Here is a 14,585-nt window from a genome sequence, read left to right on the forward strand (position 1 = left end):
GCTTGGTGTCACTATTTTTATTACTACGATCCTGTGAAGTGCCTTGGGACATTTAACTAGGTTAAATGCACTATATAAACACATTGTTGTTGTTGTAATCACAGTTTACATGCCAGCAGTAGCTCTTGCATAGCTACACATTTTTCTTTTCACATGTCTGGTAGACTAATACAGACATAATCTCCCTGTTTGAGTACCTTCAGGCTAGCTTCTGCCCTGCTCACTGAACCAAGACCACCCTGGTTAAAATCACAAATGTCATACAATGTGACTGACTACAGCATGTTGTTATCCCTACTCCAACTCTGCAACAGAATGCCGTTATCCTCCATCTCCTGTTACCCTGATCCATGGAATTTACCGTGGTTTTATTGCTCCCTGCTGGAACAAAGCCAGCATATCCCAGCAATGATTTCTCTTCCCATCCTCCACGATCATCTCCAGAGCCCCCTCCAGGACCTTTTTGGCCCTATTTCTCATTTGTCACCAAGGGGCAGGATGTCGGCAGATATCATCCACAAGCATGGGGTTGGTATCTCATATGCATGACGTTGCACCCATTTCAAATTCTCCACTACTCCAAAAATCACCTGTATACTATCAGATTATCTATCTGACATCAAGATGAGCAAACATTTCTTGAAACTGAAAATCAGGAAGATCAAATTCATTATTTCTGGATTCTACCATAAACTCTGCACCCTTTGCTGCCTACTTCATTCTCTCACCAGCCAGGCTGGATCCACGGCTGAGCTTCAAACCCCACATACTTTCCACCCGAAAATGTTTACTTTTATCTCTAACATCACCTGATTCTACTGCCACTGATATCTATCCACGCTTTTGTCACCTCGAGATTCATGCTGGCCTCCTGTCATGTATGAACTCTCAACTAGTTCAGAATGATTGGCCTTTTCTTATACATAATATGTCCTGCTTGGCCATCACTCCCATCCTCTCTGATCTAATTTGGCCCCCTGTCCACCAAATCTTCATACCTCTTTCTGGCCTTGTCCCAGTCTATTCTCTGTAACCTTTTCCAGTCTTGAGCTCCATTCTCCATCCTTTGGTCCTCTATCTCTGCCTTTTCTGTATTCACCCCATCTGTTTGATCCACCATTAGCAACAATGGCTTCAGCTGTCTTGGCCCGACTCTGAAATTCCCTCCTTATTCCCTCTGCTTCTCCATGTCTTTTTCTACATTTTAAAACCTCAAAACCTATCTTTTAGACAAGATTTCAATTATCTGTGGCATTGTTTGTTTATTTTATGTACTCTTTCCTCTTCCCCGTATAAAGTACTGTGGGACTTTTTCTATCTTAAGGCACTATCTAAATGCAAGTTATTGGTCTGTACTAACTGATCTTGGTTGCTGTGGTGGAGAGAACACCACAGCTAGCCTCAGCAGCTTTGAGCTCGGGAGGGTGAAAAACATTGAGCCAAAGTTCCTGCTTCCACTTGTCACAGTTGCTCAAATGCTTTTGTGTGGCCTTTGGCTGAGAACATAATCAAGCTTAGTGGCTGTCGTTGCCTTGGTTAATTAGCTTGACTCATTGTTAGGGCTCGCAAATTTAAAAAAAAATCATCACTAAAGCATAAAGCGGCTGGAACCTTAGCTTCAGGAGAGGTGATGTGCGTGTGAAAATAAAAAGAACCCTATCTTATCAAACTGAAAAAGAACAAAGTTGTCATTGAGTATTATGCTTTGTTATATATTTGGAATGAACAGTAATCCGGAATGGCTAAAGAGCTGTGTGAGAAAATAGTTGTCAATTAATGGAAAATAATGAAGTCAAATCAGCAGTGGTGTTTGGGGTAATGTCAGCAGGCAATAGAATAGAGACTATTGTGTAGTTATATTGGGGATTAGCAGGATGTCCATTCACCTTTAGTTTTGAACTCAGCCTCGATTGATGGGATGAAAAATGTTCTTCTGTCAATTAGGGGTTATATGAAATTAGTCTGCCAGGCTCAATCCAGTTTTATTGGATGTGAATCCACAACACAAAACTATCCCATCTTCACACTAATGAGAAGCCTTTCTCAGGCCAAAATAATGTTCTTTTGAGGTAGGCTTTAAAGTACATTTTGGTACCAAAGTTTAAGGCACTTTACTCTGCATATTGCCTGTGATTAATTTTGAGACTGTGTACCAAAGTGGAAAAGGTTTCCATGTTCTAGCACTGGCATTTGTCACTGTGTTGAGAAACAAAGCTCATATGAAGTGGAAGAAATACTATATATTTTTTATTATTGCAGTTCTTTTGGTTGCAACATGTTGATATGCATTTTATTCATAACATATGGTGCATGTAATATAGAAATGCTCAATTTTTTCCCTGTAGCCTTGTGGAAAACTGGAAAATCGCCAAAGAGCTGGTCAGCTGATGTCTCTGAGTGGTTCCATTGAATAAACTGGCAAGTCAGCATCCTTTTCATACATGAATGCTCATGCAAAGCAGGCATTCATTGATCAAGTATTTATTTCCAGGTTGGGTACACCACAGGACAGAGCACTTGGTCCCGACAATGAGCATTGGTGCTAACTATAGTTGAGGTTTTCCTACTTTGTGTTAGCCGTGACTCAGTGGGCATCACTCGCACCTCTGAGTCAGAAGGTTGTGGGGTCAAGTCCCACTCCAGAGACCTGAGCAAAAAAATCTAGGCTGACACTCTAGTGCAGTGCTGAGCGAGTACTGGACTGTCGGAGGTGCTGTCTTTTGGATGAGATGTTAAACCGAGGCCCAGTCTGTTCTCTCAGGTGGATGTAAAAGATCCCATGACACTAGAGCGGAGGAGTTATTCCTGGTGTCCTGGCCAATATTTATCCCTCAATCATCATCACTTGAACAGATGATCTGGTCATTATCACATTGCTGTTTGTGGGAGCTTGCTTGTGTGCAAATTGGCTGCCTAGTTTCCAACATGACAACAGTGACTACACTTCAAAAGTACTTAATTGGCTATAAAATGCTTTGGGACGTCCTGAGATCGTAAAAGGTGCTATTATAAATGCAAGTCTGTTTTTGTTATTTGCATTAGTGTAAACCTTTCAATTTCTCTCAACTGTCAGGTTACTACGATTGTCAAATCCTAAACCAAAGAAGGGTCAGTGTAGGAGGTGGGATTATGGTTTTACTTCTGATTGGTTTCCTTAATACCCATTTTTTTTAATACTGTAAAAAAACATAGAAGGAAGTGAGAAATGGATTTCTGTTCCTTCTTAAAATGACTTGGTGTCTAGTTTAAGTTCTAGAAATTCTTGAACAACCTATCTGTTTTTTTTCTTGGGAGATGGGATAGGCTATTATAGCTGCATTTATTGCCAATCTCTCGTTGTCCTGGGAAGGTGGTGATGGGCCTTTATTTTGAACTGCTGTTGTCCTTGTGCTGACGGTGCTCTCACAATAGTGTAAGATAGGGAACTCTCGAATATTGACCCAGTGGGGTGAAGGAACGGAGACACATGCCCATGTCAGGAGGATGTATGACTTGGAGGTGCACCCATGGTGTTGTTGCTCTTGTCCTTCTCACTGGTAGAAGTTCCAGGGTAGGGAGATGCTGTAGAAGTAACCTTAATGAGTTGTTGTAGAGCATCCTGTAGATCGTACATACTGCAGCCACAGTAGGCCAGTGATGGGAGATGGTGCATATTGAGTTCAGTGGCAAGGGCACCGATCAAGTAAATAGCTCTGCCCCAGATGGGGTTGAGCTTCTTGAGTGTTACAGCTGTACCCATCCAAGTGAGTCGAACATTCTATCACGCTCTTGATCTGACCCGTGTAGCTGGTGGAGAAGCTTTGAGGGGTCGGGAAGTGAGCCAGAGTACCAAGCTTATGCCATACTCTTGCAGCTACTATATTGATATGACTAGTGCAGAGCGTGCGGCAAACCAGTTCCACCCACCACCACCACCCCTTCCCTCAATCTGTGACAGAGTCTGTGGCTCTGGTATTGGACTGTTCAGCCACCAAAGAACTCACTTCAGGAATGGAAGCAAGTCTTCCTCGATTCCGAGGGACTGCCTATGATGATGATGATGATGACGACGACGAGTGCAGTTAATCTTCTGGTCATCCCTAAGATGTTGATGGTGGAGAACTTGGGTGATTTTAGTGTCGTTGACGGTTGGGGGAAGATGGTGGGGATTTCTTATTATTTGGCATCCATGGTGTGAATGTTACCTGCAATTTGTCAACCCAAGCTGGGCATTATCCTGGTTCTCTTGTAGGCTGGTATTTTTAAAAATTCGTTCATGGGATGTGGACATCGCTGGCAAGGCATTTATTGCCCATCCTCAAATGCTCTTGAGACGGTGGTGGTGAACTGCCTTTTTGAATTGATGCAGTCCTTGTGGTGAAGTTGTTCCCACAGTGCTGTCTTTGTCACAGTGGTTTGGTACAACAGGGGCAGTTGAGAATCAGCCACATTGCTATGGGTCTGGAGTCACATATAGCCCAGACCAGGTAAGGATGGCAGCTTTGCTTCCTAAAGGATATTAGTGAACCGGTTGGGCTTTTACAACAATCCAGTAGTTTCATGGTCACCGTTACTGATACTAACTTTTTAAAATTCCAGATTTATTTAATTAACTAAATTTAAATTCCCCAGCTGCCGTGGTGGGATTTGAACTCCCGTCTCCGGATTATTGGTCCGGGCCTCTGGATTACTAGTCCAGTAACATCATCACTATGCTACCATACCCTTAATGACTGCTTCATTATCAGAGGAGTTGTGAATGAGGTTGAATACTGCAGAATCATTACCGAAAGGTCTCACTCGTGACCTTGTGGTGAAGGGAAGGTTATTAATAAATGAGCTCGGATGGGATGGTTGGGCCAAAGACACTTTCCTGAGGAAGTCCTGCAGCAGTGTCCTGGGGCTGCAATGATTGACTGCTGACAATCACAACCACCTTTGTTTGTATCTGGGATAACTCAGCCACTGAGTTTTAATTTGGATCCCCATTGAGTTCAGTATTGCTAGGCTCCTTGGTGACATCCTCAGTTGCCTTAATGTTGAGGGCATCCATGTCTCAATCAAGGCTATGATGCAATTGGGAGCTGTAGGGTTCTGGACTAAAACTGAGCATTTAAATGACATTCTTGATGACGCTTTTCATCACTTTACTGCTTCTGAAAGGAAATTGAGGGCAATAAATACCTGGGTTACATTTATCCTGTTTTTTTTGGTGGAGTTAGTGGAGCGATCACTTTTCTTGTGATTAAGGTTTTGAGGAGGTAAAAGTGTTCTTGGAACCCAATGGAATGTTTCTAGCCAATTTTGTCTTCTCTTCCTAGTTAACTTGCCATCTGAACATATAAAATTTTTAGAGGGCTTGGTGGGGTCGATGCTGAGAAGTTGTTTCCCCTGGCTGGAGAGTCTAGAACAAGAGGTCATAGTCTCAGGATAATGGGACGGTCATTTAGGACTGAGATGAGGAGAAATTTCTTCACTCAGAGGGTTCTGAATCTTTGGAATTCTCTACCCCAATAGGCTGTGAATTCTCAATCGATGAGTATATTCAAGACTGAGGCCAGTAGATGTTTGGACACTAAGAGAATCAGAGATATGGGGATAGAGCAGGAAAGTGGAATTGAGATCGAAGATCAGCCATGATATTGAATGGTGGAGCAGACTCGGGGCTGCATGGCCTACTGCTCCTATTTGTTATGTTCTTATCTGTATTATGTATATAGTATCTTTTAGCCAGGAAGAAAACTTCCAGGTTAGTTACAAGAATGTCCTTGTTCCATATTTAGTGATTTACAAAGTTTAAAAAAAATTGACTAATGCATATTCTGAACTAAGTGCTGCGTACACATCAGTGTCTTTTAGAATTGAGAGGTGAGCCACTTGTAAATCTTTAAATATATTTATTTTCATCGGAAATATTCAAAATAACAAATTAAGCATGGTGCTTTAGTGACATTCAGATATCATGGCGTGTTCTCCTGTTCTGTACATAGAAAATTGGTGCAGGAGGAGGCCATTCGCCCTTCGAGGCTGCACCACCATTCAATATGATCATGGCTGATCATGCAACTTCAGTACCCCATTCCTGCTCTCTCTCCATACCCTTGATCCCTTTAGCCTTAAGGGCCACATCTAACTCTCTTTTGAAAATATCTAACGAACTGGCCTCAATAACTTTCTGTGGTGGAGAATTCCACAGGTTCACAATTCTCTGAGTGAAGAAGTTTCTCCTCATCTCGGTCCTAAATGGCTTACCCCTTATCCTTAGACTGTGACCCCTGGTTTTGGACTTCCCCAACATTGGGAACATTCTTCCTGCCAATCTAACCTGTCCAATCCTGTCAGAATTTTATATGTTTCTATGAGATCCCCTTCTCTTCTAAATTCCAGTGAAAATAAGCCTAGTCGATCCTGTCTTTCTTCATATGTAAGTCCTGCCATCCTGGGAATCACTCTGGTGAACCTTTGCTGCACTCCCTCAATAGCAAGAATGTCCTTCCTCAGATTAGGAGACCAAAACTGTACACAATATTCAAGGTGTGGCCTCACGAAGGCCCTGTACAACGGCAGTAAGACCTCCCTGCTCCTATACTCAAATCATCTTGCTATGAAGGCCAACATGCCATTTGCCACCTTCTCTGCCTGCCATACCTGCATGCCAACTTTCAATGACTGATATACCATTGCACCTCCCCTTTTCCTAATCTGTCACCATTCAGATAATATTCTGCCTTCCTGTTTTTGCCCCCAAAGTGGATAACCTCACATTTATCTACATTATACTGCATCTGCCATACATTTGCCTGCTCACCTAACCTGTCCAAGTCAGCCTGCAGCCTCTTGGCATCCTCCTCACAACTCACATTGCCACCCAGCTTAGTGTCATCTGCAAACTTGGAGATATTGCATTCAATTCCTTCGTCTAAATCATTAATGTACATTGTAAATAGCTGGGGTCCCAGCCATGAACCTTGCGGTACCCCACTACTGCCTGCCATTCTGAAAAGGACCCGTTTATTCCTACTCTTTGCTTCCTGTCTGCCACCAGTTCTCTATCCACATCGATACATTACTCCTAATACCATGTGCCTTAATTTTGCACACCAATCTCTTGCGTGGGACCTTGTCAAAAGCCTTTTGAAAGTCCAAATACACCACATCCACTGGTTCTCCCTTGTCCACTCTACTAGTTACATCCTCAGTGACCACCAATGCATCCAGTATTTCTAGGGCCACTTCCTCAAGTACTCTGGGATGCAGACTATCAGGCCCTGGGGATTTATCGGCCTTTTTTTAAATACTAGGTGGCATAACCAGGTGAAGCTGGAGACATAAGAGCATAAGAATTGTTAGGAATAAAAAAAGACCATTTGTTCAAGCAACCTCACCCCTTTTTGATTGATTTCAACCCCTTCTACCTATTTCTCCATATCCCTCAATCCATTCACTCACCATGTACTCATTCAATTGTATCTTTTTCTCATCTATACTATTTGATTCAACAGTCTTCCTCTTTAACTTACTCTAAAACTCTGATTAGCTTTTTGTGAACAAATATTCTAACTTATTAATTTTGAGTTATTAGAAAGTGAAACAACTTGTAACTTTGTCGGTTCTCCCTTATAATCTTGCAAACATCAGTTAGTTCACCTCAACATCTCTCTTACAAAGACAAGCAGCATAGTTTCCTTTACACTTCATAGCTTCAATTCTTGATTCCCAGAATCATCTTTGTTGTTCACTTCTGTTCCCTCAGGAGGACAGTAATAATTTTCCTACGACTAGACTTGTACACTAGTTAGGCCACAAACATTGTCTTGTACAGTAACCGTGCAACAAGTCATTTGTATGCTTTCCCTCTGCTAACACAGTTCACTACATTTTATTACTAGTCAGGCACTGAGTTGACAGTTTCATATCGTTCGGGGTTTTTTTCTGCTAATAAAAATGTTGATGTTGGCACCTTCTTGGGTATAGGTGCCAACCACCCTCTGGTGCCTCACTCAACTGGCCATTTTTCAAATGGGAGCCTAGATGGTGATGTTGGCAGCAATTTGACTGTAAGGAGATGGGATGCAAATACAGTTCTGTCTGATCCTGAACTTGCTTAAATCTATGTGTGTACTCCGAGCAGTAATTACTAGAAAGGGGAATTGGTGGCTATTTTCTTCTTCCTAAGATGAGGCCAATTATAGCCACTATTGCCACTCTGGCTGACATTATCTAAGTTAGCATAAACCAGAAATCAAGCCAAGGACAGAACCAGTTGAGTGATGTGAAAGCCCAGTTCCATAGATTTATCCATAATCAACTCTGGATCTCTTTCCTGGTCTGCACACTATGGGCTCAAGTTTCGGCCTGAGTTGCTCCTATTTTTTTTGGAACAACTCGTTTAGAAAGGAGCATCTTGGAAATTGCAATTCTCGGCATTTAGTTTGCTCCAGTTCTAGTGAGTTAGAATAGTTTCATAGAAACATAGAAAATAGGTGCAGGAGTAGGCCATTCGGCCCTTCGAGCCTGCACCGCCATTCAATGAGTTCATGGCTGAACATGCAACTTCAGTACCCCATTCCTGCTTTCTCGCCATACCCCTTGATCCCCCTAGTAGTAAGGACTACATCTAACTCCTTTTTGAATATATTTAGTGAATTGGCCTCAACAATTTTCTGTGGTAGAGAATTCCACAGGTTCACCACTCTCTGGGTGAAGAAGTTTCTCCTCATCTCGGTCCTAAATGGCTTACCCCTTATCCTTAGACTGTGACCCCTGGTTCTGGACTTCCCCAACATTGGGAACATTCTTCCTGCATCTAACCTGTCTAAACCCGTCAGAATTTTAAACGTTTCTATGAGATCCCCTCTCATTCTTCTGAACTCCAGTGAATACAAGCCCAGTTGATCCAGTCTTTCTTGATATGTTAGTCCCGCCATCCCGGGAATCAGTCTGGTGAACCTTCGCTGCACTCCCTCAATAGCAAGAATGTCCTTCCTCAAGTTAGGAGACCAAAACTGTACACAATACTCCAGGTGTGGCCTGTACAACTGTAGTAACATCTCCCTGCCCCTGTACTCAAATCCCCTAGCTATGAAGGCCAACATGCCATTTGCTTTCTTAACCGCCTGCTGTACCTGCATGCCAACCTTCAATGACTGATGTACCATGACACCCAGGTCTCGTTGCACCTCCCCTTTTCCTAATCTGTCACCATTCAGATAAAAGTCTGTCTCTCTGTTTTTACCAGCAAAGTGGATAACCTCACATTTATCCACATTATACTTCATCTGCCATGCAATTGCCCACTCACCTAACCTATCCAAGTCACTCTGCAGCCTCATAGCATCCTCCTCGCAGCTCACACTGCCACCCAACTTAGTGTCATCCGCAAATTTGGAGATACTACATTTAATCCCCTCGTCTAAATCATTAATGTACAATGTAAACAGCTGGGGCCCCAGCACAGAACCTTGCGGTACCCCACTAGTCACTGACTGACATTCTGAAAAGTACCCATTTACTCCTACTCTTTGCTTCCTGTCTGCCAACCAGTTTTCAATCCACGTCAGCACACTACCCCCAATCCCATGTGCTTTAACTTTGCACATTAATCTCTTGTGTGGGACCTTGTCGAAAGCCTTCTGAAAGTCCAAATACACCACATCAACTGGTTCTCCCTTGTCCACTCAACTGGAAACATCCCCAAAAAATTCCAGAAGATTTGTCAAGCATGATTTCCCTTTCACAAATCCATGCTGACTTGGACCTATCATGTCACCTCTTTCCAAATGTGCTGCTATGACATCCTTAATAATTGATTCCATCATTTTACCCACTACCGATGTCAGGCTGACCGGTCTATAATTCCCTGTTTTTTCTCTCCCTCCTTTTTTAAAACGTGAGGCTACATTGGCTACCCTCCATTCCATAGGAATTGATCCAGAGTCTGTGGAATGTTGGAAAATGACTGTCAATGCATCTGCTATTTCCAAGGCCAACTCCTTAAGTACTCTGGGATGCAGTCCATCAGGCCCTGGGGATTTATCGACCTTCAATCCCATCAATTTCCCCAACACAATTTCGCGACTAATAAGGATTTCCCTCAGTTCCTCCTTCTTACGAGACCCTCTGACCCCTTTTATATCCGGAAGGTTGTTTGTGTCCTCCTTAGTGAATACCGAACCAAAGTACTTGTTCAATTGGTCTGCCATTTCTTTGTTCCCAGTTAGTACAGATTTTTTTTTCAAAAGGGGGCATGTCCAGCCACTTACGCCTGCTTTGCAAGTTTAGGCAGTGAAAACTTACTCCATTCTAAGTAAGTTTGGAGTAAGTGTAGATTTTTGTACGCTCTGAAAAACCTTGCCTACACTTTAGGAATTTAGGCGTGGGGAACGAGAGATGGGGGGACGGGGGGGAGTAATTGAATTTTACAAGCATTTAACAGTTTCACTTCTACAAATAAAGAGCCATCCTGAATAATAAATGTTAAATAAAACAAATAAAAAATACATTAAATTTTCCTACCTGTCTGAAGCAGCAGCAGCCGTCTAGCTGCGAAGATTCAGGCCGTTCGGCCAGGGGACAGGGGCAGCGTCAGGCCACCCACAGCGACGGCGGCAGCAGCCTTCTGAGCTGCGAAGTTTCAGGCAGGCCATTCGGCCAGGGAACAGGGGTGGGAGGCATCAGGCCACACACTGCGCATGCGCGCAAGCTCCAGCGCGCATGCACAGGGCTGCCGGCACGACATTGGCTTCTGTGAGTTAGCCCCGCCCACCTGCCGGCAGAGAATCGGCACCACGCTTTGGCCCCACCCGCTGCAGATGCTTCCACGCTGCAGCGACCTGGAACGGGCCTGATTCAGAGCGGAGAATCCCGCCGCAAGTATTAGGCGCAGTTTTTATCCCACAAAACAGGCATTCCTCTCGGAGGTGCGCCGTTCTGAACGTGACCCAAAACTTGCCCCCCATATGACCACACTTTGTTTCTCCTATTGATCTCGTGCTGCAATTTATTATCTGCACATACCCATATTGAATTAAAGAATAACAATGTTTCATATATTCAGATTTTGTGCTCCAAATGGAAAGGATTGCTGAATTAGTTAGTGATATCTATCGTAAATAAAGTGCTTTGGAGACAAATGATTAGTGATAAATAACTGGTGAAATTGCGATAGAAACACATAATTCTCATCAATAACCCCGGTAACAAGTACAGATTTCACGATATTAAATACACAGACAGGGAATTAATTATTGAAACCTTCTGAGTTGGTCATGGGAGGTTGAATTTCGAGGAATAAACATAATCTGTTGTATCATCAAACTGTTTCCAAAAGTTTATCCTACTTTTCTAACCCAAAGTATAAAAGGGAGGTACTATACTATTAGTTGTAACTAATTCATTACTCAGAACTTTTGTCATGATTATATTATTTGTCGTTGTCTACTAGGAATTAACTTTTTGATAATTGTGCTTGATTATTGCAAGATCTTTAATCCATACATTGAGTGTGAATGTTACTGTGTATCACAAATAATGCACTAGCCAGCATTGTCACTCTGAGCTGTTATCAGCAAAAGATCCAAAATCAAATATAACCACTCCATTGTAGTATATATTTTTTTTAAACTCATGTCATGACTATAATCAAATTCTGAGTTCAAAGCACAATTATTAAGTTATACGAAATGTGAACACAATTGAATTAGTGCCTTATATTGCTCCCCCCCATGGCTTAGCAAGCTTATTGAATATGTAGATGAGGCATACAGATCAGGTACATTCCTGGTTCTATTCCTGGACTGTGCAGAGTTAGCTCGGCAATGATAAAGGTGCTGCAGTTAAACTCTCCTCAGTGGCTCTTGTTTAGAGACAGAAAATCAGGCAGGGTCCCCAGTCTCCTGACTACTTTCTAGGGTCACCTGCAGAATTTATGCATGTGTGGAGATGGGATTGATGACCTGATGCGATAGCCTACCAATGCTCATTGTCCGGGCTCACATGAATGCTGGCCATTTGGTTGAGATACTTTACCTCCACAAGGTGATGATGCACAGGTTTGGGGATGGGTACATTGTTCACCTGTAATTATTTCTGAATATCCATTAATCTTTGCATATTAGTTTTATGTTGTGCACATCATTTCAATATTCTATGAACTGAAGTTAAATCACATAGTATGTAAAGGATCCAAAATGCTTGCTTAAAAAAAGACATTTGATATTGGAGGAAATGTAATCATAGATAGAAAACTGGTTAATGGACAGAAAATAAAAGATTACATTTAATGGATATTGCTCAGTTTGGAGAAGAATTGAAAATGGTGTTACCTTAGGATCAGTGCTGGGCCTATAATTAAATTATTTGAGCATAGGGATCACAATACTGAAATTTAATGAACAAACAAAGTTAGATGGTTTGGCAAACAAGACAGCAACTAGATAATGGAAAGGGCGGACAGAAATAGGAGCATAAGTATGCCACCTGGCCTCTCGTTCCTGCTCCGCCATTTAATAAGATCATGGCTGATCTGATCATGGACCCAGCTCCACTTCCCTGCCCGCTCCCCATAACCCATTATTCCTTTATTGCTCAAAAATCTGTCCATCTCCGCCTTAAATATATTCAGTGACCCAACCTCCACAGCTCTCTGGGGCAGAGAAATCCATAGATTTACAACCCTCAGATGAGGAGGAATTTCTTCTGAGTTTTAAATGGGCGGCCCCTTATTCTGAGATTATGTCTCCTAGTTTTAGTTTCCCCTATGAGTGGAAATATCCTTTCTGCATCCACCTTGTTGAGCCCCCTCATTATCTTGTATGTTTCGATAAGATCACCTCTCATTCTTCTGAACTCCAATGAGTATAGGCCCAACCTATCTTCATAAATCAACCCACTCATCTCCTAGTGAACCTTCTCTGAACAGCCTCCAATGCAAGTATATCCTTCCTTAAATACGGAGACCAAAACTGTACACAGTAGGTGTGGCTTCACCAATACCCTGTGCAGTTGTAGCAGGACTTCTCTGCTTTTATACTTTATCCTCTTTGCAATAAAGGCCAACATTCCATTGCCTTCCTGATTACTTGTTTCATGCACAAGGATCCCCAGGTCCCTCTGCACTGCAGCACTTTGCAATTTTTCTCCATTTAAATTATAATTTGCTTTTCTATTGTTTCTGCCGAAGTGGATAGCCTTACATTTTCTCACATTATACTCCATCTGCCAAATTTTTGCCCACTCATTTAGCCTGTCTATATCCCTTTGGAGATTTTGTGTGTCCTCCTCACAATTTGCTTTCCCACCCATCTTTGTATCATCAACAAACTTAGCTATATTACACTCGGTCCCTTCATCCAAGTCATTAATATAGATTGTAAATAGTTGAGGACCCAGCACCGATCCCTGCGGCACCCCACTAGTTACTGTTTGCCAACCGGAAATTTACCCATTTATCCCAACTCTCTGTTTTCTGTTAGTTAGCCAATCCTCTATCCATGCTAATATATTACCCCCAACCCCGTGAACTTTTATCTTGTGCAGTAACCTTTATGTGGCATCGAATGCCAACTGGAAATCCAAATCCACATCCACTGGTCCCCCCTGCTGGTTACATCCTCAAAGAACTCCAGCAAATTTGTCAAACATGATTTCCCTTTCATAAAACCATACTGACTCTGCTTAATTGAATTATGCTTTTCCAAATGTCCCGCTACTGCTTCCTTAATAATGGACTCCAGTGACAGATGTTAGGCTAACTAGTCTATAGTTGCCTGCTTTTTGTCTGCCTCCTTTTTTAAATAGGGGCGTTACATTTGCGATTTTCCAATCCGCTGGGACCGCCCTAGAATCCAGGGAATTTTGGTAGATTATAACCACTATCTCTACAGCCACTTCTCCCAAGACCTTATGATGCAAGCCATCAGGTCCAGGGGACTTGTCTGCCTTTAGTCCCATTTTATTTTACTGAGTACCACTTCTTTAGTGATAGTGATTGTATTAAGTTCCTCCCTCCCTATAGGCCCTTGATTATCCACTAATAGGATGTTTTTAGTGTCTTTTACCGTGAAGACCGATGTACAATATTTGTTCAATGCCTCTGCCATTTCCCTGTTCTCCATTATTAATTCCTCAGTCTTATCCTCTAGGGGACCAACATTTACTTTAGCCACTCTTTTCCTTTTTATGTACCTGTAGAAACTCTTACTATTTGTTTTTATATTTCGTGCTAGTTTACTTTCATAGATGCCACTTTATGTGGAGAAATGTACTGTGATGCATTTTGTGAGGGGAAAAACTGAAAAGACATTGAAGGGTGTGGATGAACAAAGATCTTGGAGTTCAAATACATGTTTCCTTGAAAGTCCAAAAACAGGTATTTGAAGCCATAAAAATGGCTAATAGCATTTGGGTTTTACAAATAGGGACTTAGCGCACAAGTAAAAAATAATGATGATAGATTTGTGCAAGGTAGTGGTTAGGCCACAGTTTGAACACTGCAGTTTGGGGACCCCATTATATAAAGAACGTTAAAGCCATATAGTGCATACATTTTAGATACACTCAGATTATACCAGCGATGAGAACCTTTCATTGAGAAACTTGAAATACTG

General features: G+C 42.2%; 1 protein-coding gene across 12 annotated transcripts in view; it reads left to right on the forward strand.

Moving 5' to 3' along the window:
- The window catches only part of mtmr3 (myotubularin related protein 3), a 155,531-nt gene that overhangs the window by 8,769 nt on the left and 132,177 nt on the right, over positions 1-14,585 (forward strand). For 2 of the 12 annotated variants that reach the window (XM_070887752.1, XM_070887754.1), the window contains exon 2: positions 2,346-2,418. The exons of the other annotated variants lie outside the window; for them this stretch is intronic. The gene's annotated coding sequence lies outside the window, so the exon portion shown is untranslated. The remainder of the gene's footprint in view (positions 1-2,345; positions 2,419-14,585) is intronic. 12 annotated transcript variants of the gene reach the window in all.

The sequence above is a fragment of the Pristiophorus japonicus genome, chromosome 8 (genome assembly GCF_044704955.1).
Source record: "Pristiophorus japonicus isolate sPriJap1 chromosome 8, sPriJap1.hap1, whole genome shotgun sequence".
Taxonomy (NCBI): Eukaryota; Metazoa; Chordata; class Chondrichthyes; family Pristiophoridae; genus Pristiophorus; species Pristiophorus japonicus.